Raw genomic sequence first — 25,404 nt, forward strand, 5'->3', positions numbered from 1 at the left:
TGGTTTGAGAGAAATGTGTACTCAATGCATAATGCAGAGTAGGCGTCCCATAAAAGGCTGTCCAATGAATTGAACTGACTGGTAGGAAAGATTCCTGAAGGAATTCACTAGGTGGCGCTCTTTCTTCTTTGGCAGTACCTTTATAGTAAGTGGTAGAATATTTGGAATTATTGCTGAATTTTTGTGTTTCCTCCAGATATATTGTGTAAATAGATATAACCTAAGGCAGAATGGCCTTCTTGTCTCTGTGGATGGCTCAGGGAATTCTAGGAATGAGGATTTCCAAGTAACAGATAAATACTAACAATGATTGAGATTTTTTATGTGAGTGTATTATAGTCTGGAATTCTTTTTGCCTTGATAAATTTTTGTCTCTATTCATGAATAGAATTCCATTAAGTGAATTCCATTTAAATAGTTTATTTAAAGCTTTCTATTCATGGGGAATGCTTGTAAAAATAATTTTGTGTATCTTGAATTTGTTTGAAACTCATCTACTGAATCTGCTAGAATTAAGATTTATATCACTTTCCATTTTGGAAATAGGAATATGAATCTCAAAGCCATACAGTAAAAAAAAATAATAGAAAATGATTTTTAAAATACTTGGCTAATCACTTTTAGTCACAATCAACTTTATGTGTTCTGGAAATAGCTGAGTTATATAAAAACCATAAATAAAATTATAGATATACTGGGTCACATATTAATTTTGAAATATACAACTTCTCAAATAAACTCATCAGGCATTATTTTTGCCATTGATTTTGACATCTTTAGGGAAAGATTGGCAGGTATTTTAATAGCACATGCAGTGAAGTGACAATTTAAATCCAAAATTCTCCAGAATAATTACACCTCTAATTATCCCTATTAGTATTACGGAGCACATTCTGTTGTTGCTTCTTAACGAACAAGAAACATTGTCCTTATGTGCCCTTTTCAGTTTCTTCACCTATGTAGATTTTAAATTTTTATTCAAGAAAAATATTTTTTTAAATTAGTTATAATAGAGATTCACATTTCAGCAAGATTGTGTTTTATGGAATTCTGGTAAGAAAGTGGCAACAAAACTTCAGATGATTCACGGACAAATTCTCCAATATTCTCCTCATTGAGGACTAAACAGTTGGGGCCAGGGGAACAGAGATAAAAAACAAAATAAGCAAGTAAACCAAACTTTAAGAACAAGTCTGTGAGTAGTGTTTCTATGCATTCGATCCAGGATTATGCGTAAGATTATGGTAAATTCATTACATGTAGTTGAGTGGAATAAGCATTGGTGAAAGGAGAAGAAACTAACAAAGTATACAAAGTTTTCCCCTTATCTCTTTATTGTTTACACTTAGAGCAAATGTTAAAGATTGATCGCTGACTTGTCTGGAAATACCCTTGGGATGGTGTACTGACAGCTATTCTGAAAAGTAGCTTCTCTTCATATTTTGGATAATACAGCTGACTTCCTTACTTCTGATTTGTAGCCTTTTACCGCATGACCCTCAAGATCACTGAGAGAGGCATGCTAAGCTGTGCCCAGGACATCTCTTCTTGAGGCTTGCAATGCTGAGTCTGATTTCCTAGTGAATTCTTCTTTGAGGCTCAGATTGAATATTGACTTCTTTTGAAATGTTCTAAAACTCAGCTCTGTCCTCCCCTTTCTGCTCCCATTCCACTAAAGCAGACCACTTGCTATACAGGCGAACACTAAAACTCACCAACTTCAAGCTTTCCTTCCTCCTAGGTGTGCAGGAAAATGTTTCCGTACTTCTTACAGTTTAGGGGGACCATTTTGATTTGCTGGACAATTGTATATCGTTGGAAGGGTAAATGCTACTTCCACTGTTTGCTTCATTAAAAAGTTCTCACCTGCGACATTTCATTCTCTTACCCTCTGTCGCTCAAGGCCATTTATTGAAGCTGGTGGGGCTAGGACATGGGAGTAGCCTGCGTCCATGTGTCACTGGCCTCATTTGAGCCAGAAACCTCATATTCTCCCCCAAACCTTTTATCCAATCAATTTTTAGTACTCTTCATTCTATCTCCTTAATCTGTCTGTACATTGAATTTCTCCCTTTTTGACAGCTACCACCCTGTCTACACTATCAGTCTCTCTCCCTAGACCTCTACCCTGGTACCCCAGCATTCAAAGTAGTCTTGATCCATCCTGAGTCAGGGTGATGAAATTCCAAAAATGCAAATCTGATCTATTTAAAACTCTTCAGTGATTTCCCTCTGCCTTAAGGGGAAAGCTCAACACTTTGCTGCTTTTATCAGGCCTCCCCTGGCTTATGCCTGCATACCTCTCCAGTCTATCCCTCTTCCTACTCTCAGTATAGGCTGAGATAATAAACTTTTCTTAGCTCTTGCTATGTGCCAACTCTCTTTAGCCTCTAGGCCTCCCCACATGTCAATTCCTTTGCCTCAGATCTGGCAAAATCCTTGTCATTCTTCAGATAAAAGCTTAAAGATCATTTCTTCAGGGATGCCTTGCTTGGTCTGCTAGACTATATCTCTCCCCAATATGTTCTTTTTGTTAAGTTTCTATCTTTAGTAGCTATACTCTTCACTATTATATTCCAGAGCTTTGCATAGTGCCTAGCACAAAGGCGAAAAATAAAGATTAATTAAGTGAATTATCTTCCTAATCAGACAGTCACAGATACATTACTTTCATGTATCTTTTTTCCACTATATTTTGAAGTCTTAGAAATCACAGGCCAGGATTTCCATTGCTTGTGTAGTGCCTGGTACAAGGTTGGTGTCTAAAAGCACCGGATGAATGAATGAATGAATGAATGAATTAGCAAGAAGGGTGCCTATGCTTAGTCCTTCTACTAAAAGCTAGCATGTGATAGTTAAATGTGATGAGGGTCACGATGGTAGAGGCTCAGAGAATCTTGATAGCTGTAATCTCTGTGGGGGCACGAGTGCATGTCTTCTCTAGAGCTTTAAGCATCACATAGATAAAACAGGAACATAAACCACATATGTATAAGTCTTCCTGGGCTAGGTTTATTTCTGCTTCTTTGAAAAAAGATATTGATAAGGAAACTGGGAGTGAAGAGAAAACCTGAAGTGGCTGGGTAAGAGAGATTTTAGTGGAGAGCTGAGACTGAGGTGAGGGGAGAGAAGGTTTAGGATAGATATGAGAAAAAAGACAAGCTCAGGAAGAATTTGGGTGGAAGAGGGAATTTTAAGAAGGCGTGGATTACAAATTCAGGTTCACTGAGGAACACAGATAATAGTTTTAATAAATATTTAATTATTCTCGTTGTTAGATCATCTCTTTAAACATAACTCCGCCTGGGTGGCTCAGTGGGTTGGGCCGCTGCCTTCGGCTTGGGTTATGATCTCGGGGTTCTGGAATCGAGTCCCACATCGGGCACTCTGCTCGGTAGAGAGCCTGCTTCCTCCTCTCTCTCTCTCTGCCTGCCTCTCTGCCTACTTGTGATCTCTCTCTGTCAAATAAATAAATAAATAATCTTAAAATAAATAAATAAACATAACTCCATACTGACATGAGGCCACATAGAACCAAGAGATTTATTTAGGAAGGAAAAAGAAGTGCTTTTTATAGATATATTCACATAGCTATCTCATTTGATCTGCCTTGAAATCTCTTGAGTAGTTTGGATAAATATTATTATAAACATTTTGCTAATAAACTGATTCTTTGAGGAGTTAGAGGCCTAACCAAATTCACAGCTAGTAGGTGAAAAGATGGGACATCATCCAGGTCCTCCAGCATTAGTCCCACACACCACATGCTCCCTGAAACCTTCCACACAACCACTGAAAAAAAGCAGACAGAATATTTTATTCATTATTTTATAATTAGGCTTTTAAGAACAAAAAGTGGATAACACCAAAGAAATCATTAAAGAATAATCTTAAAAAGTTTTTACAGAACTCAATAGATAATTGTCTTTAAGTACTTTCAATGTCAAGTTTCTGTGCTTATTTGCCAACAGAGGAACCTGTATTTACTTAAGTATGCTTCCTACAATAGGCTACAGCATTAACTGCCTAGTTTTTTAATTAATTAATTAATTTATTTATTTATTAATTCAGCAAACATGTATAAGCATCTCTTGATTCCAGCCAGGAGCCTGAACGGTGAATAAGGCACAGTCCCTGTTCTCAAGGAATTCACTCACAGTGGGCAAGAAGATGCAGTAATAGAAAATTAAAACACAATGAAATTAAATGCACTGATAGCAAATAGACACAGTATTATGGGAGCACCAAAATAATAAATAAAATAATTTGTAAGGAGGTAGGATTAAGAAGGACTTTTTAGGAGGGGGAGACAAAGCACGAGAGACTGTGGACTTTGAGAAACAAACTGAGGGTTTTGGAGAGGAGGAGGTTGGGGGGGATGGGTGAGCTGGGTGGTGGGTATTAAGGAGGGGACATATTGCATGGAGCACTGAGTGTGGTGTATAAAGAGTGAATCTTGGAACACTGAAAAATAAAATAAAATTTTTAAAAAGAAGGGCTTTTTAGAACTTGACTTGAACTGAGTCTTAAAGTTTGAGGAAGCATTTCAAATAGTGGAGCCAACATCACTATGGACTGTAAATGGAGAGGCAGGACACTGTGTATGTGTTTGTGTGTGTTTGTTATTTGACTGTAACCAAGTACGTGTCTTGCTGAAACATAATTACTTGGTAAGGAGTGGAAACAAATATGACCAAAAATGAAGGGTCAAAGTTCTGATTGGGTAGTAAAAGTACACAATGAGGAACTCATTCAAGAGAATGCCAACCTTCTATCTGTACTCAGATAGGTGACCCTGGATAATAGGTGAAAGATGGATTGAAGAGCAGAAAACCAGAGGTATTTTATTTCATTATCCTTAAGCCAATTTATTCTAGGAAGCAAAGACCAATGAAATTCATATATTCATGAATGAAACAACAGCAAAGAAAATGAATAACAATAGCAAACTATAAGAATAGGACATAATTCAATTTTCTTATAAAATTATAAAGTTTTATTTACATAAATAGGGTCTGAAGACTTTAAGACTTTAGATTCTTTTTTTTTTTTTAAGATTTTATTTATTTATTTGACAGAGAGAGAGACAGTGAGAGAGAGAACACAAGCAGGGGGAGTGGGAGGCTTCCCACTGAGCAGGGAGCGCCATGCGGGGCTCGCTGCGGGGGCTTGATCCCAGGGTCCTGGGATCATGACCTGAGCCTAAGGGAGACACTTAACGACTGAGTCATCCAGGTGCCCCAAGCTTTAGATTCTTGACATACATTTCAACTTCCCCAGATAAGGGTGTGGAAGCCATCAAATGATGGGGAAAAAATTCAATATAAAATCTCTATGAAGAGAAATGAACTGCCCAATACAGAAAAATGATTTTTTAAAAAAAAGGTATTTTTGAAAATAAACAGCAAAGAAGAATTCACCAGACCGATGCTGAGAGCACATGATACAAGGCAGTGAGTGATCAATTTTGACAGATGGGGCACACTAAGTTGACATAGCATCTAGATATTTGGACCACAGGATCAAAGGCTCTTATTTGACCAGATTTCTGTTTATGAGAGCGAGCCCTGGTATCCCCAAACAATAGAGTAAGAATTCAACCAATTACATTTACAACCAGAGGATCGAAGCAGTTAATATCATGGACAAGGTTCTAATTTTCTTATATTTTTCATACATAAAATGACAAATATAGATATACCTTGGATTTAAAATCGTACAAGGAAATTGTACTACTATATTTGGGATGTCAGATTGTTTTCTATTGATCAGTGTTTCCGGGATTCAGAGAAGTAAGAGAGAGAGATCAATCTCAGCTTCATGGGCTAAGACTGAGTTTCTGCAGATGGTTTTAAGTATTTTTCTGAATGATAATAGTTATTCTATTATAAAAAGTGATATTCTTAAAGATAGTCCAAAAAAAGAAAATTTGGTGAATTCTTTCTCCAGCTTGTACCCCAAGGATAATTTAGCTCTGCATTGCCTGTCAGGCTCCCATAAATGCTAGAATCTTGGGACATAACTGTTTCCAGGGAGTTCTTCCTTAGCTTTTTCCATGGTTAGAGTCAGAGGGCTCAAACAAGAACTTTTCTTTCAAGATGCTGCTGAAAGGAAAAAGCAGATAGAAGATTTCAAAGGAGAGAGATATATTCATTCAAGACTGTTTTAAAAATTCCGAGATATCCAGCCATTCTGACTTTTAACTGTTCTTAAAGTTTGTAGGAATCCAAATCACTTGAAGAGCTTTATGAATAAATATCCCTGGGCTCCACCCAAAACCTAGAGTCAGCAATTAAGGGGTGTCTCAAAATTCATTTCTGCTTTGTGAAGTTGCAGTGAGCAAACTTCTTTTCCATGGGCTAACTATGGAACAGAGCAATCAAGTGAGTTTTTAAAACTGATGGCTACTCTCTCCTGCTTTTTCCCCATGAACACATATCTATTTCTTCAGTTTTGTTGATGTAATAATCCAGGGAAAGGAGAAACCAGTATCAGTTGGTGTAGTCAAAGGTTTTATTAATTATGGCAGTTCTAGTTAGTTTAATTCAAGAATTGAATTTCAAAAGATAAAAAAAAAAAAATAGGGTAATATTTGGATCTTTGCAATGATTATTATCTGAGACCTGCTCTTTGTAGAAATCTAGATCTAAAGTGGGAGGAGAGGTCATTGAGTCTGTAGCTCTGGATTTGAACTACAGTGAAGCAGAAGATTTTTATAGTAAATACAAATTGAAATTATTGGCACAGACAGTTGGGAGTTAGGAGAGAGAAATGCCCAAGATTATTAAGTTTTTGTTTGTTTGTTTGTTTTGTTTGATTTGGTTTAGTTACCACTGCCCTCTGTGGTGGAGAGAATCCTTCAGGAGCTCCCGAATACAGCTAACTTTTGGAACGCCATGAAGTAACCCAGTTTTCTAATGATAGTTGAGTTTCTTTATTTAGGAAAGCTCAAGGATCGTCTTACAGTTTCTTTATTCTTTTGGATTTTGGATTCCACATATGTGAAAATTGATTCATTTATTAGTTTCTTTCAAAAAATTTTCTTTATATCTACTTAGCACAGAAAATGAGATGAGTTGAAGATTGATATTGGTTACATAGTTATTCTTTGCTAGGATTGATGTCTTTGTTATTTTAGAGCTCCTCCCCCAAATAATGAGTAAATACAAATCAAAAGTAAAACAAGGATTCACAGAATTAGGAAATCTGGACTGCCTTTACTTACTTTTATGAGATGTATACACTTGAACATAAAATGAATTTTATACAAAATTTTTGTTCTTCTCAGTGTATGTTCTTTAACCAACACTATATTTGCATGATATTTGTAAGATAGAAGAAATTGATTAACTGCTTTAAAAAAGGGAAATGATATAATATATTTCCAGAACACTCTGTCATGGCCTGTGGGTTGTAGAACATCAAGTTTGCTTTTACAATGGAAACTTCATTTCCTGTATCAAAAAAAAAAAAAAAAAAAATTAGACCACAGTACAATGATTCCAGGGAAAGGCTTATCAAAAAATAGATGTTTTCCTAAGTGACTTTTAGTGATCTTGTAAGAAAATATAAAGTAAGAAATAAACACTTTTTAAAATCACAAATGCATTTTTAAAATTTTCATATGTTTTACTAATAATGTATTCCAGTGTATGCAGGAGGTTAACAATCATGTACTTGTACTTCTTCATATACTTACACAGAGGGTAAATAAGGAAATGAGTTGGTTGAACAAATAGATAACATCCATCTACATTAAATATGTGGTACCTGTGATAATTCCACTGAATGATTTCCACTTTCCTTATCCCTTAAATAAAGTACGAGATCATTTCACCTTAGTATATTCTGGAGTACTTTGGTTCACCCAGTTGCCTCCCCTGGTATCCATTTGTCACTCGTTTGACTCACCTCATCATATAATCAGTGACTGTCATGCACACATCTCCTTGGGGATTAAAGTTTGCAGTAGTTCGAGCCTCCCGATATTTCAGACACCAGGATAGCAGCATTAACAGCATGGAGGCAAGATAATTGTGGGAAAACGTGGAGAGAAATAGGGAGAAATGTCTATGTTGAAAGAATAGATGAGTTTAGGGGACTTAGTCAAAGGGACAGCAACCGAAGGAGTAAGAAGATGAATGGAGTGACCAGTGCTAATGAAGCCCTTAACCATATTTGATATAACAATATCAACCTGTCCACAGCAACACCCTCACTTTGGCACTTGGTATTTCTTTATTGCACCCAGGAATTGCCTGCAGGCGCATCCCTTTTCTGGAACAAGTAGTCAGGTAAAGGGTTCCTCAGGTTAAATTGTCATCAGACTTGTCTTACCAAATTTCATCCTCCTTTGGCTTTCATGGTTCCCAAACAGCTTTCAAAATGAGAGTACTGTCAGGCTGGGCTCTACGAACTAAGGTACACATACTTCCCGAGTTTTCAAGGTTTCAGGGGAAAATCGAGCATGGCATCAATGGAAGCTAAACATTAATTAAATTACAGATGTATTAATTTATAGAATAAATGTTGATACATAATATTGTATAATAAAAATACTTATGGGATATGGATAAAATGCATAAATTTTAAGACAGAACAGAAAACTTTAAAAAATTTTAGAAAATAAAATTTAAATTGAGATGTTTAAAGGCTAAAACTAAAGAAAGAACTGGAAGAAGAATAATAAATGTAAAACAAAATACACCATAAAGTAAAACTTAAATAAGAGGACAATAAGACTTAAATAACAAGGCAAAAAGAATATTAAAAAAATATTAAAAGCAAGCAAATGGTATTAGTCCTTATCAGAAATTGTTTGTTTTGCTATTATTTAACATTTCTTTTTTCACTGATAATATATCTATATTGTTAAAGGCAGTTTTGTATCTTTATGTTTTTCTGTGTATGATACTTTTGTTTTCAGATTACATTTTACCCATTTTCTCAATATCTAATTTAAGAATTATACTTTTATCTCTCCCTTTTCATTGATTAATTTTGTATTTTCACATTATCTTGTTTATTTAATTTCATTTTTGAAATGTTGCTGGTGTGTAGAGGAACAAATGACTGTATCTAGCTGTGTTGCTAAATTTACTTATTAATTATAATAGTTTGAAGATTCTTTTGAATTTTCTATGTCAATAAAATTGCCTCCAATTTTATACGGTTTCCCCCTCCAAAAGGTTCCCCCTCCAAAATTCTTGGGGTTTACATTTTTTTTTCCAAACCTTAGTGGACTGACCATTACCTCAGATGCAATTTTGGAAAAAATGGCAAGTGCAAACATACTCTGTATGATGGCAATTCTTTGACATTGTTTTTGAAATTTGTTCTATGGTTCAAACATACAGTCAGATTGGGAGTCAATATATTATGCATATTTGAGAAAAATGCAAATATTGAAGGAAGTGGTCTGAATATCCAAAGACAAATTTCCCAAGTTTGTAGTTCAAGTTTTCTGTGTCTTTACACTTTTATATTTGCTTGGTTTATCAGTTACCAAAAGAGACATACTGAATCTTCCAACTATAATTTTGTCTATTTTTTCTCTTTTAGAATTTTGTCATTTCTCCCTTATTTATATTGAGACTAGATTGTAATATGCATACAGACTTATAATTATCATATCTTCCTTATAGATTGAATATTTTACCACCATGAAATATACTTCTTTATATTTATTAAAGATTCTTGGCTTAAAGCTTACTTTGGCTGAAAGTAATATAGATGTGCTAGTTTTCTTTTGCTTGGGGTTTGTATTTTTTCCTTCAAAATATGATTACCATTATGCTCATTAAAAAAAATTTAGGTTGGCACATTTTGTATTTTATTTAGGATACTTAGCTCCTTAATTTAAATGTAATCAGTTATATTTGAGTTCAAATTTACTATCTTACTATTTGTTTTCCATCACCACTTCTATTTCTGTTTCCTTCCTTTTCTTCCTGTTCTCATTCTTCTCTTTCTACTCCATCTTCTTTGAGTCAAGTATTTTGTGTTATTCATTTTTTCCATTTAATTAGTTGTTGGTTATACATTCTTCTATATTCTTTTAATAGTTACTCAGAGACTATTAAAATTATCAGAGTATAATAAAATTGGTATTTTATTGCTTTCTACACAATGCAAAAATCTTACATCATTCTAACTCTTTTAACTGTCTTCCAGCTTTTAGGCTGTTTGTCCTACATCTTCATTCTAAATATAGTTTAAATCACACAGATCTAATAACATTGCTATACAGACAACATGTTGATTTAGACTTACCCACACCTTTAACATTTCTATTGCTTTTAGCTCCCTTCTACATTGAACCAAGCTTTCACTCGGGTACATTTTTCTTTTGCATAAAGAGTTGGCTTTTGTCTTTACTTTAGAGGAGTTCTACTATAGACAGATTTTCTTATTTATTTTTCAGGGTTTTTTTTTATTTTTTGAGGGTTTTTTTTTGTTGTTGTTTTTTGTGGGTTTTTTTTGTTTTTTTTTTTTTTTTGCAGCACATAGAATTTTAAGCAGTTATTTTCTTTAATCCTTTTGAGGATAGAATTCTATTTTCTTCTGGCTGATATCCTGTCTGTTGAAAAGATAGCTTTCAGTATCATTGTTGCTCATTTGAAAATAATAGCCATTTCTCTTTGGCTGCCTTAAAGATTTCTTGTCTTTGATTTTCAGAAGTTCAATTATGGTGCACATGTTGTAATTAATCAATCTATCTATCCATCCATCCTATCCATCTTCCATCCATCCATCCTAGAATATGTAGAGATTCTTGACTCTGCAGTTTGATGTATTTCATCATTTTGATTTTTTTTTTTCATTTTGAAAAATTTTTTGATCACTGTATCTTTATACATTGCTCCTGCCATTATTCTCTGTCTAGTCTCCTTCTGGGACTTCAGTTGTTCACTTACTAAAACTACGTGTCTCATAGGTTTCTCATGCTGTTTTCTTATTTGTTTCATATTTTTTACTTTGCTTTAATCTGGATGCTTTCTATTGACCTACCTAATAATTTGTCATTCTTCTCTTTTGCTGTATGTAATTTGCCATTAAATCTATTTGTTTCTAAAAAATCAGCGATTGCATCTGATTAATTTGAAATATGTTTATATATTTGATGGATTTTGTAATAGATGCCAGTATCAGGGAGAAATTCTCCATCTTTTCATCTATTTTTCCGAGCATTTTAATTATACTTAAAGACCTTCTCTGATAACTTCAGTATCTTGATCACCTGTGCATCTATTTTTATTGCCTTTCTTTTATCTTGGCTGTTATCATTTTGTCTTGTCTCTTGGCATTCCTAAAAGCATTTGATTGAAGGTTGAATAATATGGATGAAAAACATGAGGGCTTTGGCTGCTGTTTCATTCTTCTGGGGAGGATTTACTTTACTATCTCATAGGCAGTTGGAATGCAGGAATGGAATGTTGGACTGCAAGTGAGGCAGTTTTGTGAGATCTACTTGAATTTCTTCTTACTCCTATAATACTATCGGGAGTCTCACCTGGAAATTTTGGCTGTTTATCAGGAGGAGACTCCCCTCTTCCCTTGTGGGCCCTGAACTCCAATTTTTGTTTCTCTAGTTTTATGATTTTTGCAAGAGCTCTGCTCATCTTCCCAGACTCCTATGCATGACTCCCTTCATGTGTGTTGTTTCTCTGTGGAATAATTTCTCTTCAAGTCCTGCCTGCTTCGATAGCCCTGAACTCCAAGTTTTGACTCCTCAGCCTTGGGAAACTGCCAATAGCTCCTCTTAGGTTCCGACGTTGGAAGTCTCTTTCAACTTTCCTGTTTTCAACTTAAAAAAAAAAAAATCACCAAATGTCTCAAGTGGAAAAGTGCTACAGAACATAATGTTTACCTCAATGTGTTGTTTCTCTCCTCCCTGGAACTCTAGTTTGTCAGGTTCTATCTCCTTTGGTATCTCACTGATGCCTTCCAATAAATGTTTTTGTGTTTTTGTCTAACTTTTCTAATTGTTCTGGGTGGGTGTTTTGGTCATCCCCAGATATTCTACCAAATTGGAATTGGAAATCTTTATTACATATTTCTATATTTAGTTTTAAAATTTCCGGGATGCCTGGGTGGCTCAGTTGGTTAAGCAGCTGCCTTCGGCTCAGGTCATGATCCCAGCGTCCTGGGATCGAGTCCCGCATCGGGCTCCTTGCTCCGCGGGGAGCCTTCTTCTCCCTCTGACTCTGCCTTCCACTCTGTCTGCCTGTGCTCGCTCTCGCTCGCTCTCTCTCTGAAAAAAAAAAAAAAAAAAAAAAATCTTTAAAATTTCCATTTGGTTCTTCTTTTCTTTTTTTTTTTTAAGTTTAATGAAATACTTCTTTATTATATGAGATATCGGTTCTTTTTCTTAAGAAATCTTTATTCTCATTTTAATTAATTAATTAATTTTTAATAAAGATTTTATTTATTTCTTTGACAGAGCGAGATCACAAATAGGCAGAGAGGCAGGCAGAAAGAGAGAGAGAGGAGGAAGCAAGCTCCCTGCCAAGCAGAGAGCCCAATGTGGGACTCAATCCCAGAACCCTGAGATCATGACCTGAGCCGAAGGCAGAGGTTTAACCCACTGAGCCACCCAGGCGCCCTAATTAATTAATTTTTTAAAGATTTTATTTATTTGAGAGAAGCATAGAAAGAGAGAGAGAGAACACAAATGGGGCTGAGGGCGGGGAAGAGGCAGAGGGAGAAGCAGAACACTGCTGAGCAGGGAGCCCAATGTGGGGCTCAATCCCAAGACCCTGGGATCATGACCTGAACCCAAGGCAGACATTCAACCGACTAAGCCACCCAGGCACCCCCATTTGGTTCTTCTTTGTATCTTCTATTTCTTAGCTGAAAGTTTCTGTTTCTTTTTCATTTTTTTCTGAGAGTGATTGTAATTATCCATAGAAGCTTTTTTTAACAATAGCTGCTTTAAAATCCTGGTCAAATAATTCCAGTGTCTATGTCATCTTAGTATTGTGTCTGTTAGATGGGTCCTCTCATTCAGCTTGAGATTTTCCTAGTTCTTGGTGTAAGAAGTTATCTTTTATTATATTTAGATTATGTTGATCAATCATGCCAGGCTAGACTCTGCACGTGAAACACACAGTCTCTGCAGTCACGTACCCTCCACGAGGGGGAGCCGTGTCATTACCGCTGGGTTATGGTGGTCCTCTCATCTCTGCTCACACAGCCGTGATGTCCGCTACCAAAATGACAGGATAAGGAAGGCACAATTTTTTCTGGGGTGTGTCTGGTGTTGTCCAAAAGGTTATGCCCTACATGGCCACTCCCTTCCAGGTCCTTTGGCTAAAGAGGCCGGCCAAGCGTTTTATTTTGTTGTATTTGTTTGCTCATGTTTTCTTTTTTTTTTTCTTTAAAGATTTTATTTATCTATTTGACAGAGATTACAAGTAGGCAGAGAGGCAGGCAGAGGGAGAGGAGGAAGCAGGCTCCCCATGGAGCAGAGAGCCCGATGCGGGGCTCGATCCCAGGACCCTGGGATCATGACCTGAGCTGAAGGCAGAGGCTTTTTTTTTTTTTTTTTAAAGAATTTATGTATTTATTTGACAGAGAGAAATCACAAGTAGATGGAGAGGCAGGCAGAGAGAGAGAGAGAGAGAGGGAAGCAGGCTCCCTGCTGAGCAGAAAGCCCAATGCAGGACTTGATCCCAGGACCCTGAGATCATGACCTGAGCCGAAGGCAGCGGCTTAACCCACTGAGCCACCCAGGTGCCCTGAAGGCAGAGGCTTTAAACCACTGGTTTGCTCATGGTTTTTGCCTGTACTTGCTGTTCATTCCAACCTGCAAAATTCTCTAGTGCCCAGGATGGGATACAGAAGAGACAGAAAAAAAACCCCAAGATTTGCCAGGTCATTCCTTGAATCCCTAGGTCCCTATAAACGCTCCCTTCTTTTTTTCACCTTTTAGAAACTTCTGATCTTTATTTCATGTATTTCGTCCAGGGTTTTTAGTTGTAAGAGTCAGAGAGGAATAGGGTGAAATGTCTACTCCATCTTACCTAGAACTGGAAATCCTCATTATCTTTTAAAATTTATCTTCCATTTAAACATTATTTTACAACCTTTTCGTTTTCTAGCTTCATGCGGTATGAAGTTCTTACAGCAATCACACTCCTGAGCAGAAGGAGCAACCAGGACAAGGTACGACACAAATGACAGATTCTGGCATCTCAGCTCATGCCCAGACAATTGTACTCTGGTGATCAGAGTTCATTTGTTTTATAAAATAAAGTTCACTGTCCTTCTTTTTCTGAATATAAAATAAATCTCTGTTCACTAGGGTAAATTTTTAAAATTCCTGTTGTTTCATTTAAAACTGCTTTAAAATTGCTCCAGATCCCAACTTGCAGGCATACAAAATTATTTTTTGTTTTGGTATATTTCATTACATTATTTCTTAAATTATTAAATAATTTTCTTTTCATTGTAATATGTAATGTCTCAATAGCTTTCTCATTCAAAATAGACAACCACAACACATTTCTAGACTTCACATCATTCTTTAGCTACCACCTATCTCTTACTTTACCTGCAAGACAGTTTGTCAAAACACTTTAGTCTCCTCCACTTCATCATGTGACACTTCACAAGCTGTGGCTGCCTGCTGCTCTCCATACAACCCTGACTCTGACCTCCACAGGGTCACTGATGACCTCTATGTTTCTAGAGGCAAAAGGCACTTTCTGGACCTTTACCTTGCTTGACCTCTGACCAGCAGTTGATTACTATTTGACATTTCCTCCTTCTCTTCCTTTTATTTGAAACAAAAGCAACATTTCTATTTTTTCCCAGATGACTTTAAAAAATTTTTTTCTATAATTTAAAAAAATTTTTTAATAAACATATAATGTATTATTAGTCCCAGGGGTACAGGTCTGTGAATCACACAGACCTGTTACACACTTCACAGCACTCACCATAACACATACCCTCCCCAATGTCCATAACCCTACCACCCTCTTCCTATCCCCCTCCCCCCCCCCCCGCAACCCTCAGTTTGTTTTGTGAGATTAAGAGTCTCTTATGGTTTGTCTCCCTCCTGATCCCATCTTGTTTCCTTTATTCTTTTCCTACCTCCCAAGCCCCCCATGTTGCATCTCCACTTCCTCATATCAGAGAGATCATATGATAGTTGTCTTTTTCTGATTTATTTTGCTAAGCCTAATACCCTCTAGTTCCATCCACATCATCACAAATGGCAAGATTTCATTTCTTTTGATGGCTGCATAGTATTCCATTGTATAAATATATACCACCTCTTCTTTATCTGTTCATCTGTTGATGGACATCTAGGTTCTTTCCATAGTTTGGCTATTGTGGACATTGCTGCTATAAACATTCGGGTGCACGTGCCCCTTCGGATCACTACTTTTGTATCTTTAGGGTAAATACCCAGTAGTGCAATTGTTGGGTCATAAGGCAGCTCTATTTTCACCTTTTTGAGGAAACTCCATGCTGTTTTTCAGAGTGGTTGCACCAGCTTGCATTCCCACCAACAGTGTAGGAGGGTTCCCCTTTCTCCACATCCTCGCCAGCATCTGTCATTTCCTGACTTGTTAATTTTAGCCATTCTGACTGGTGTGGGGTGGTATCTCATTGTGGTTTTGATTTGTATTTCCCTGATGCCGAGTGATGTGGAGCACTTTTTCATGTGTCTGTTGGCCATCTGGATGTCTTCTTTGCAGAAATATCTGGTCATGTCCTCTGCCTATTTCTTGATTGAATTATTTATGTTTTGGGGGTTGAGTTTGATATGTTCTTTATAGATTTTGGATACTAGCCCTTTATCTGATATGTCATTTGTAAATATCTTCTCCCATTCTGTCAGTTGTCTTTTGGTTTTGTTAACTGTTTCCTTTGCTGTACAAAAGTTTTTGATCTTGATGAAATCCCAATAGTTCATTTTTGCCCTTGCTTCCTTTGCCTTTGGCAATGTTCCTAGCTGCTGCCACTGAGGTCAAAGAGGTTGCTGCCTGTGTTTTCCTCAATGATTTTGATGGATTCCTTCTTTTTTTTTTTTTAAGATTTTATATATTTATTTATTTATTTGAGAGAGATAGAGAGAGAGAATGAACATTGGGGGTGGAGCAGAGGGAGAGGGAGAAGTAGACTCCCTGCTAAGCAGGGAGCCCAATGGAGGCCTCAATGCTAGGACCCTGGGATTATGACCTGAGTTGAAGGCAGATGCTTAACCAACTAAACCACCCATATGTCCCCCCAGATGACTTTTTTTAATCTTTCTTTTTCTCTTCTTACTATATCAGAAACACAAAATCATAGAAAACCTTCAAATCATACTTAAGGAAACCTGAAATTTGTTTTTCTTATCAATTTTCAGTGTAGTTCTCCAGAGCAGGGCATGGTTAGATTACTGCTTATAATTTCACCAAGTAAAAGCTTTATATTTGACATGATAATATTTTCATACACTTAAAAATACATTTATAATTCATAGTAATCTTTTTATTGCCCTTTAACAAGCCCTCTTCAAACAATGCTAACCCATGTCTTAAGAGAGTAAAAGAAAAAAGAGAATTAAAAAATCATTCCCCAGTTTTCTGAGTTTCAAATAGACTCATGTTAAAACTTATGTTAGAACACCTGGGTTACTCTGCCTTCACCTCTGGTCATGATCCTGGGGTCCCGTGCTCATGCCCCACATTGGGCTCTCTGCTCAGCAGGGAGTCTGCTTTTCCCTCTCCCTCTGACCCTTCCCCCTACTCATGCTCTCACTTGAGCATGCTCTCTCTCTCTCTGTCAAATGAATAAATAAAAAGTCTTTAAAAAAAAAAAGCTTACATTAGAGAAATAGTTTCAAAAAGAAAGATTTTGAGTTTTGAATTCATGCTTTTTGAGTTATATACTTTTTCAGTGTTTGCTGTTTCACCCAAATGGTGTGCCATCTATATAATTCTGCAATTCAGAAACCCAGACGTCACCTGAGCACCTCATCCCCATATTCCACTCACTAGAGTCCTGTCAATCGTATTTTTTAAACATTGCTAGGTTATGCTAGTTTTGTCTTCACTTCCATCACCCTAGTCTAAACTACTAGCATCTCCCCTCTGGACTTCTTACTATTATAGATAGTATTCTCATATATCTTCACCCCAAACATATCACACCCATCTATGTGGCTCATCTCAAAATGCCTTCCACATGTGCAGCTAGAATATCCTTATATAGTGCAAATATTATCTTATCGTCTCCTTTCAAACTCTTCAGAAGTTTTTGATTGCTTTAATGGAGGGGGAGAAAAGCACAAATCATGATTTACAAAGCCCCACATGTTATGCCTCCATTTTAAGCCTCCAGCTTCCTTCTTCATTCCCAACTCCTCAGGTGTAGCTTTAAGCCAGGCTGGCTTCTCAGTTCACTCCCTTCTAGTATGATCAGTACCCATTCACACTGATAAAATCTACTTCCTGTGCTTTCGTCAAATGTTTATTCTTACATAATTTATCTTCTCTGATTTTTTATTATATATTCTGATGATTTTTTAATTTTTTAATTTCCCAAATCCTCTTATTGCTTTGTTACTTTCTTAAATGATTTCCTGTAATTTGTAAATGTAAAATCATATTGTTCTTAAATAATAATAATTGTGTTTCCTACTTTACAATATTGATTCTGCTTGCTTTTTCCCCTCTTGTTAAATTTCATTGGTTAATACTCCTCACAATACTCTGTCGTAGTGGAGAGAGCAGGCATTTATTCTGATTTTCTAAGGGTTGTGTCATCAGCCATCATTCTCACTTTTGATTTTTATCTCTCTTCCAGAAGTCACCCCAATTCCTAGTAGCTTTTTTATTCCATGCTAGTTTCACTTCATATGTGGATCTCTTTTCTTTGATGTAAGAAAAGATAACATTTAAATATTATGTATTTTTACTTAAAGTTCTATAAAACTCCTTTAATAGTTGAATATATTCAATATGGATAATGACAGTAATCAACAGTTGATTGCTGTTTATTCAAATGCTTTCTTTATATTAAAATCTCTCTGTAATAAGCACTTTTCTACTTCAAAGTCATTGTGTGCATTTTAGATGATTTCTTCTTAGGATAAATTCTTAGAAATTAAGTTCTGTATCAAATATATGACACTTTCAAAAAGACTACTGACAAGAACGCCCAAAATGATAAATATAGCCAATTGCTTCCCGGAAATTTTCTACTAACTAATAATTCCATTAAAATGGGCTTAATTTTCAAGTTTTCCTGCAGTAAACGAGGCAAATAGTCCTAGGCTGCTAGGTCAATCTGGCTGCTTATACGCAGTGACAGTTTTGCACGTCCTCCCCTGCCCCTCTTCACCATTCATCCTGGTGCAGACAGCTCAGGCATGATGGGGATACCAGGCTTGACTTAGGAAAGCTGTAGACACAGAAGAGCTAGCTGACTCCCAGTACAGTAATAACAATATCGGTGTTACTATTTCTATTCCTATTTGCTTTTGGCACAAATGACAGCCAGTTCTGGAAAAGCTGAGCCTGTTTTCCACTGCCAACATGTTTTACTAATGATCACTGCAAAAATGCCAGCCGTAGCTATAGAGGGGAAGATTTTTCCGATTCTCTTGCCTTTGGGGACAGAAAGGGGAAAAAAGTACTAAATGAATGTGAATTGGAAGCTAGTTACTTAGACATTCTTCCTTCTCTGGGTTTATACCTTCTCCCAAATTTTCTGTGCTGTACTGCTCACGATAAAATTTCCCTATTTGCTCTCTACCCAGGTTTTTCTGCTTAAACTGTGGATTACATCCTCATTACATTCAGAAATGGTGTGGGCTGTATCATTATATTCATATGAAAATAGGAGAGAAGTGCCAGCTTCCCTTCTCCTAAACCATTCTGCTTGCTTGCATTCTTTGATATTTCTCAAAGGTTTGCCGGGATAATCGGTGCCTCAGACAGTCTGCATTTCATGTTCTCTATTCTCTGGAAGTGGCTCTGATCGGGACCACACTTAGGGAGCACAAATGCTGTTGGAATTAATATCCAGATCCAAGCTCAGCCAGTGACAAGGCAACGGCCTCTCTCTGAGCATTCTGTGAATGGAAGTGAGGAGGTTAATTGCACTCCGCAATCCCTAAGGCCACTTGGCCACGGTGTTCACATCTATTTCTGCCATGGCCCTGTCAAGTTGATTACATAGTTAAAGCCAATACTCTTTTGCATAGGTTTCTAGAGCAGTTCAGCTGCTGAGCTGCCTGGAAGTATTAATAACCTGGAATCAGAGTGACAGGAGAGTTCCACGCCCCAGTCCTCTACTGGGAGTTCCCGCCAATGTCTGTTTGTCTTTGAAAGAGCAACTAGAAAATGGGAAATTTGCTCATGCCATTTCTTCTTCAATAATAAATATGCGTAGTGCTCAGTGAGGGCTACTCTTTTCTGGAGGCCGTTCACAAATGATCTTCAATTCTCACGGCCTTGCTAGATAGCTATTTTGGTTTTTGGTTTTCAGGTGAGGACAGCACAGCTCCGAGGCTTTAGGGGTTCCACAAGGCCACTGCATGAAAACTGACAGAACTAAGATCTGTTTCAGGATTGCCCGACATCATAGGTGGGCTTTTCCTCCCAGGAAACACTTTCTCACACTCTTCATTAGCAGCTTTGTGAGAGGAGAGAGTACAGTCTGCCCCGTATTAATAAACGGCACATAGAGGGAAGCACAGTGAGCAAGAGTTTGGGCCATGGTGAAAGGCAGCTGAATACGTTAGCCCCGGCAAAGAGACATGGTATTTAAATTTAACCAGAGATTTTAACATGAGAGAAGTTTGTTATACTTAAAGCCTGTTATTAGTACTTCACAGCAAAGATCTAAACTGTTCCTCTTCCTCATTGGCTCAGCAGTTTTAACACTGCTCTCATTCTGTTCCACACTGGGAACAATTTGGGGCCCTCCTCAGATTGTGCCAATCAGATTATGTTGTTCCTCCATTTACAAACCTTCAACGATTTTTCATTCCGAACTCCTTACAGTGGCAAACCGGATTCTTACTTTTCACTGCTCCCCTCTATTTCCCCATCCCATCTTTTTTTCTCCGTATGAATTATCTGGAGTTCCTTGAGCAAACCTTCCTTGCCTGTGTCTCTATGACGCTGTATAAACTGTTGTTCCTGACAGGAACGTCCACCCTCAGTGAATTCATCCTGCACTTGCACTTCTGTTGTCCATAGTACAGTAACTTAAGAGTCACCTACTCTCAGAAGCCCTCCCTGACCGATCATCCTGACTGAGCAGCACATAGTATGCTGAGGTGTGATTTGGTTTACTTGACCCCTCTTGGTCTAGATTATGGAGTCGTTGGGAATGTGTACTGCTGAAGAGCATGTATTAGACTGTTAATAAACACCAAAGAATCAGGCAAAGGTTGAGTGATCTAATACCTAGATTCTTATTTTCCTTTGTTCAAAGAGGTAAAAATCTTCTGGATTCCCACTTTTCCTAAAAGGGATAATAATTAATTTTGAATCAGTTCAACTTTATTTATTGAGCTTTTACTGCTTGGTCTTCTTGGAGTCCTATTTCTCCAGGGTAAATAAAATAGTATTGGTTATCTTAAAAATGGGGCTTCAGTAGACAAGGTTACAAGCTAAAGTTTTTGAAACAAGAATTTGCTTCAAATAATGTGAAACATGCACTGTATGCCAAATTGACCATATTCAGCAGTTTATAACATAAACGAGAGCCCTGATTTAGTTTGTAAACTGATATTTGCTGTGAAACCAGGTGCAGGGAGTGAATGCTAATGTCCTCTGGAGGAGTTAAACAATGAAAGTCAAATATCTGCTTAAAATGTATCTTCATATAAAACAAAGCTTTGAAAGCAATATGGTTTAGTTGGCTTCAGATATGTTCTTTTAAAATTCTTTTCTTCTATACGAGATTAGAGAAAATAAACTTTAGGATTGATTTAATAAAAAAAATTCAATTGAGCCTGAAATTAGCATATACATAATTCAAAATGCCTTATCATGGGCAATAGTCTTATGTTCTGTCATAGATTTAGCTTCAGTGATTTGAAAACATATGTGCCACTGTTGGGACACATAGGTGGTTCAGTTGGTTAAACGTCTGCCTTTGGCTCAGGTCATGATGCCAGGGTCCTGGCATCGAGTCCCATGTCAGGCTCCTTGATCAGTGGGGAGCCTGTTTCTCCTTCTATCTCTGCACTTCACCCTGCTCTTGCTCTGTCTGTCCATCTCTCTCTCTCTCTCTCAAATAAATAAAATCTTTAAAAAAATAAAAAAATAAGTAAAAACATGGGTGCCACTTTATTATTTTATACATTAATGTCAAATAAAAGTGGTTGAGTCACAGGATTGGACTCCAAGGAGGAAGTCTGGGTTTTTAGTGCATACTTAGTGGTACACAAACGGAATGTGGTGTATACTCCACAAGTAAAGATAATGACAAGAATAAAGTGTTTCTTACACATTTATGGAGACTTTATTCACTCTTCTAATTCATAATATCCTCTTTTTTAGGAGAATACTCTAACTCCTTAATGCAGAAAGGAATTAAGATATATATATATATTTTTTTTCATTTTCAGAATAAATTTTCAAATGTTAAAAAACTAAAATAAATATCTATGGATTGTCTTACAGGTATTTCACATTTGTGCATTAAGAAAATTTAAAAGAACAAATCATGAGAAAGAACAAAACTGGAAGTATCACAATTCCAGATTTCAAGCTATCTACTACAAAGCTGTTACAATCAAAACAGTATGGTACTGGCACAAAAATAGATACATAGACCAATGGAAAAGAATGAGAGCCCAGAAATAAACCCACACTTGTTTGGTCAATTAATCTTCAACAGAGGCAAGAAAATCAATGGGGAAAAGATAGTCTCTACAACAAATGGTGCTGGAAAAGGGGGACAGCTACGTGCAAAAGAATGAGACTGGACCACTTTCTTTCACCACACAGGAAGACAAACTCAAAATAGATTAAGAACCTAAATGTGAGACCTGGAACCACAAAACTCCAGAAGAAGACAAGCAATAATCTCTTGGACATTGGCAAAAGAGATATTTTTCTAGATATATCTCCTCAGGTAATGGAAACAAAAGCAAAAATAAACTATTGGGACTGCATCAAATTGAAAAGCTTTTTCACAGTGAAGGAAACCATCAACAAAACCATAAGGCAATCTACAGAATTGGAGAAGATATTTGCAAATGATATATTGATTAGAGGTTAGTATGCAAAATGTATAAAAAACTTATACCAAAACCGCAAATAATCTGATTAAAAAATGGGCAGAGGACCCAAACAGATATTTTTATAAAGAAGATAGACAGATGGCCAATAGACACATGAAAAGATGTTCCATATCACTAATCATCAAGGAAATGTAAATAAAAATTACATTTTCCACGATATATCTCCTTGTACTTGTCAGAATGGCTAGAATCAAAAAAGACAAGAAATAACAAGTATCGATGAGGATGTGGAGAAAAACGAACCCTCGTGCATTGTTGGTGGGAATGCAAATTTATATAGCCACAGTGAAAAACAATTTGGAGGTTCCTTGAAAAATTAAAAATAGAATTACTATATGATCCAGTAATTCCACTACTGGGTATTTAGCTAAAGAAAAGGAAAACACAAAATCAAAATGCTGTATGAACTCCTATGTTTATTGCAGCATTATTTACAAATGCAAAGATGTGAAATGCAAGTGCCCATCAATAGATGAATGGGTAATGAAGATGAAGATGAGGTACACACACACACACACACACACACACACACACACAGCGCAGTATTTCTCAGCCATTAAAAAGAATGAGAACTTGCCATCTGCAATGACATGGATGAACCTAGAAGTTATAATGCTAAGTAAAATAAGTCAGACAGAGAAAGACAAATACCTTATGATTTCACTCATATGTGGAATTTAAGAAACAACACAAATGAACAAACAGAAAAAAGAGACAAAAAACAGACTCAAATACAGAGGATGAGCTAGTGGTTGGTGGAGGGTGGTTGGGTGGGTGGATGGGTGACTTAAGTGAAGGGGATTAAGAGTGCACTTACTGTGTGGAGCATTGAGTACTATATAGAATTGTTGAATCATTACATTGCACACCTGAAACTAATATAACACTATGTTAATTAGACTCAAATCTAAAAAAATCAGGAAGAGTAAACCATAAAAAATTAAAAAGCGAACAACAATAACAACAAAATAAGTAGAGTTAGTCAGTGTGATCAAAGAATAAGCAAACTTTACTACAGTTAAAGAGTTTCTTTCTAAATGGTAACCCATGTTTCTCAGCCTTTTTAAAACCACTGGCTCACTCAACTAGGAAGATTTTATAGAACTTAACTTTCTGCAGTTTGTACTGAGTTCAAGCTCACATTATTTATTTCCCAATCATAACAGTATATTATTAGATATGCTTTTGCAAATTGGATATTACTCTCACCCTACCTATCTTGAAAATCATGTCAGTTTTTGTATACATAGACATTTACCCACCACATAGCCAATCACCAGACTTCAAAAGATATGCTTTAAATGGGAAGCACTTTGATGAGGTCAGCTTCTACCCAGAGTCACGATGCAGTCCTTGTCAAACAGTTTATTAAGGGAAGGGAAACCCCATTCTTCAGTAGGGGTTGCATGGAATGACTGCCAGCCAGGGAAGAACTCATGATCCATGAGCACACTTACTCAAAGGAAACAAAACATAAATAGAAAAATGGGAAAGCACTCATTTTACAATTGTCATTTCAGCCTTTTCCTTGAACTTCAAGAATTTTGCTTTGTTTCTATACATGCTTATATAAAAATCCTATGTCCATATAAACCTTCATTTCTAAATATCATAAAACTATTGTTATAATTTTAAAAATAAAATATTAAAAAAAAACATTGATACTCTATACTTAGTTACATGGTAAAACTTCATTATGCCAAGATAGCTAAGGATTGCCTGATTAAAGATTTGAAATTTGAGGAATGCCTGGGTGGCCCGGTTGGTCGAGTATGTCTGTCTTTGGCCCAGGTCACGATCTCAGAGTCCTGCGATAGAGCCCAGCAAGCCCCTCATGGAGCCCGGCATCTGAACTCTGCATTTGACTCCCTGCTCGGGGGTGGGGGCAGTTTGCTTCTCCCTCTCCCTATGCTCACCCCCAACTCATGCTCGCTTACTCTCTCCCTCAAATAAATAAAATCTTTAAAAAAAAAATTACAACTTTGAAATTTGTAAAGATGAATATTTTAGCCTTTTCCTTCTTTGGGGTCTTTTAATTTGGTAATCTGTTTACTGTTTCATTAGGTGAACGATGTAATCAGAGACCCATAGTAGCTATAGAAATTACCAAGTTTAATGATTCAGGAATTCCCCTGAAGTGAAAATAATAACTAAACTGAATAATCTAAATTGATTAGTTTTACTTGTATCATAACAGCTCTTTGGACCATAAGATTAAACGTATCACTTCAGTATTTTCCATTAATTCATTTCATGTATATCCCAGTATCCAAAAGCAATTCTGCAAATGCAGTTTACCATTTTTTAAAATTGGTTTTGTCTTTGTCTTTTAAAGGAGTTTTATCTTTATAATGCAAAATCATTATGTAAACCTTGTAACAAAATCAAGAATTATTTCCTTTATGAAGGCCATCTCTCTGATTCCTGAATTACACACTGAAGCACTGTGCAAATTGTACTGACGTCTGTCAGGGAGTCCACCTGGGCCATCATATCAAGAAAACAGTTATTAGGCATTGTGAAGGATATGAATGTGTGAGGCAGAAAATCTGTCCTCAGAGAGCTTACAATCTGTGATTTTTGAGAAGACAACATATAAAATAATTATTTTTGAAAAATATGTGGCAGGTTGGGGTGATTAAAATATAAAATGCAATTTATACCTTCAAAAGTATATCATCATTCAAAGGACCATTTTGGCAAACTATCCATTAAGTCTGTTACTACTGCCTCAGCATAATAATTTTAGAATGCTATCGTTTGGATTTACTTTTCTAGTGAGTTACAAACCACATAAAAATACCTGTTTCTTGGTAGCACTTTTTCTTAAACATGAAGATACGATTGGCTAGTTTGATTGACTTAACTTTTACCTGTCTTGAAATTATATTTCTCACCCTGAAAATGTTAAAATTATACACATATACCCAACCATCTGAGCACAATTCCAATAAAGGCATTACCAATATAGAGTTATCTTACCATAAATGTATGATTTTTTAAGGTGAAACATTTGAAAAAAAGAATACTAATGACTTCTAGTATATCTGTTTAATACATACTTACAGTATTTATGTTAATGTGTATATATATTTATATAATGTGTGCATACTTGTATGATAAAGTAGGTACATATTTGT

At 36.4% G+C, this 25,404-nt stretch overlaps 1 protein-coding gene across 1 annotated transcript in view; it reads left to right on the plus strand.

Moving 5' to 3' along the window:
• LOC131834657 (uncharacterized) overlaps positions 1-25,240 on the plus strand; it is a 236,725-nt gene extending 211,485 nt beyond the window's left edge. The window contains exon 4 of the mRNA XM_059179336.1: positions 21,642-25,240. The gene's annotated coding sequence lies outside the window, so the exon portion shown is untranslated. The remainder of the gene's footprint in view (positions 1-21,641) is intronic.
• The last annotated feature ends 164 nt before the right edge of the window (positions 25,241-25,404 follow it).

This window comes from Mustela lutreola, chromosome 6 (genome assembly GCF_030435805.1).
Source record: "Mustela lutreola isolate mMusLut2 chromosome 6, mMusLut2.pri, whole genome shotgun sequence".
In the NCBI taxonomy this organism is placed as follows: domain Eukaryota; kingdom Metazoa; phylum Chordata; class Mammalia; order Carnivora; family Mustelidae; genus Mustela; species Mustela lutreola.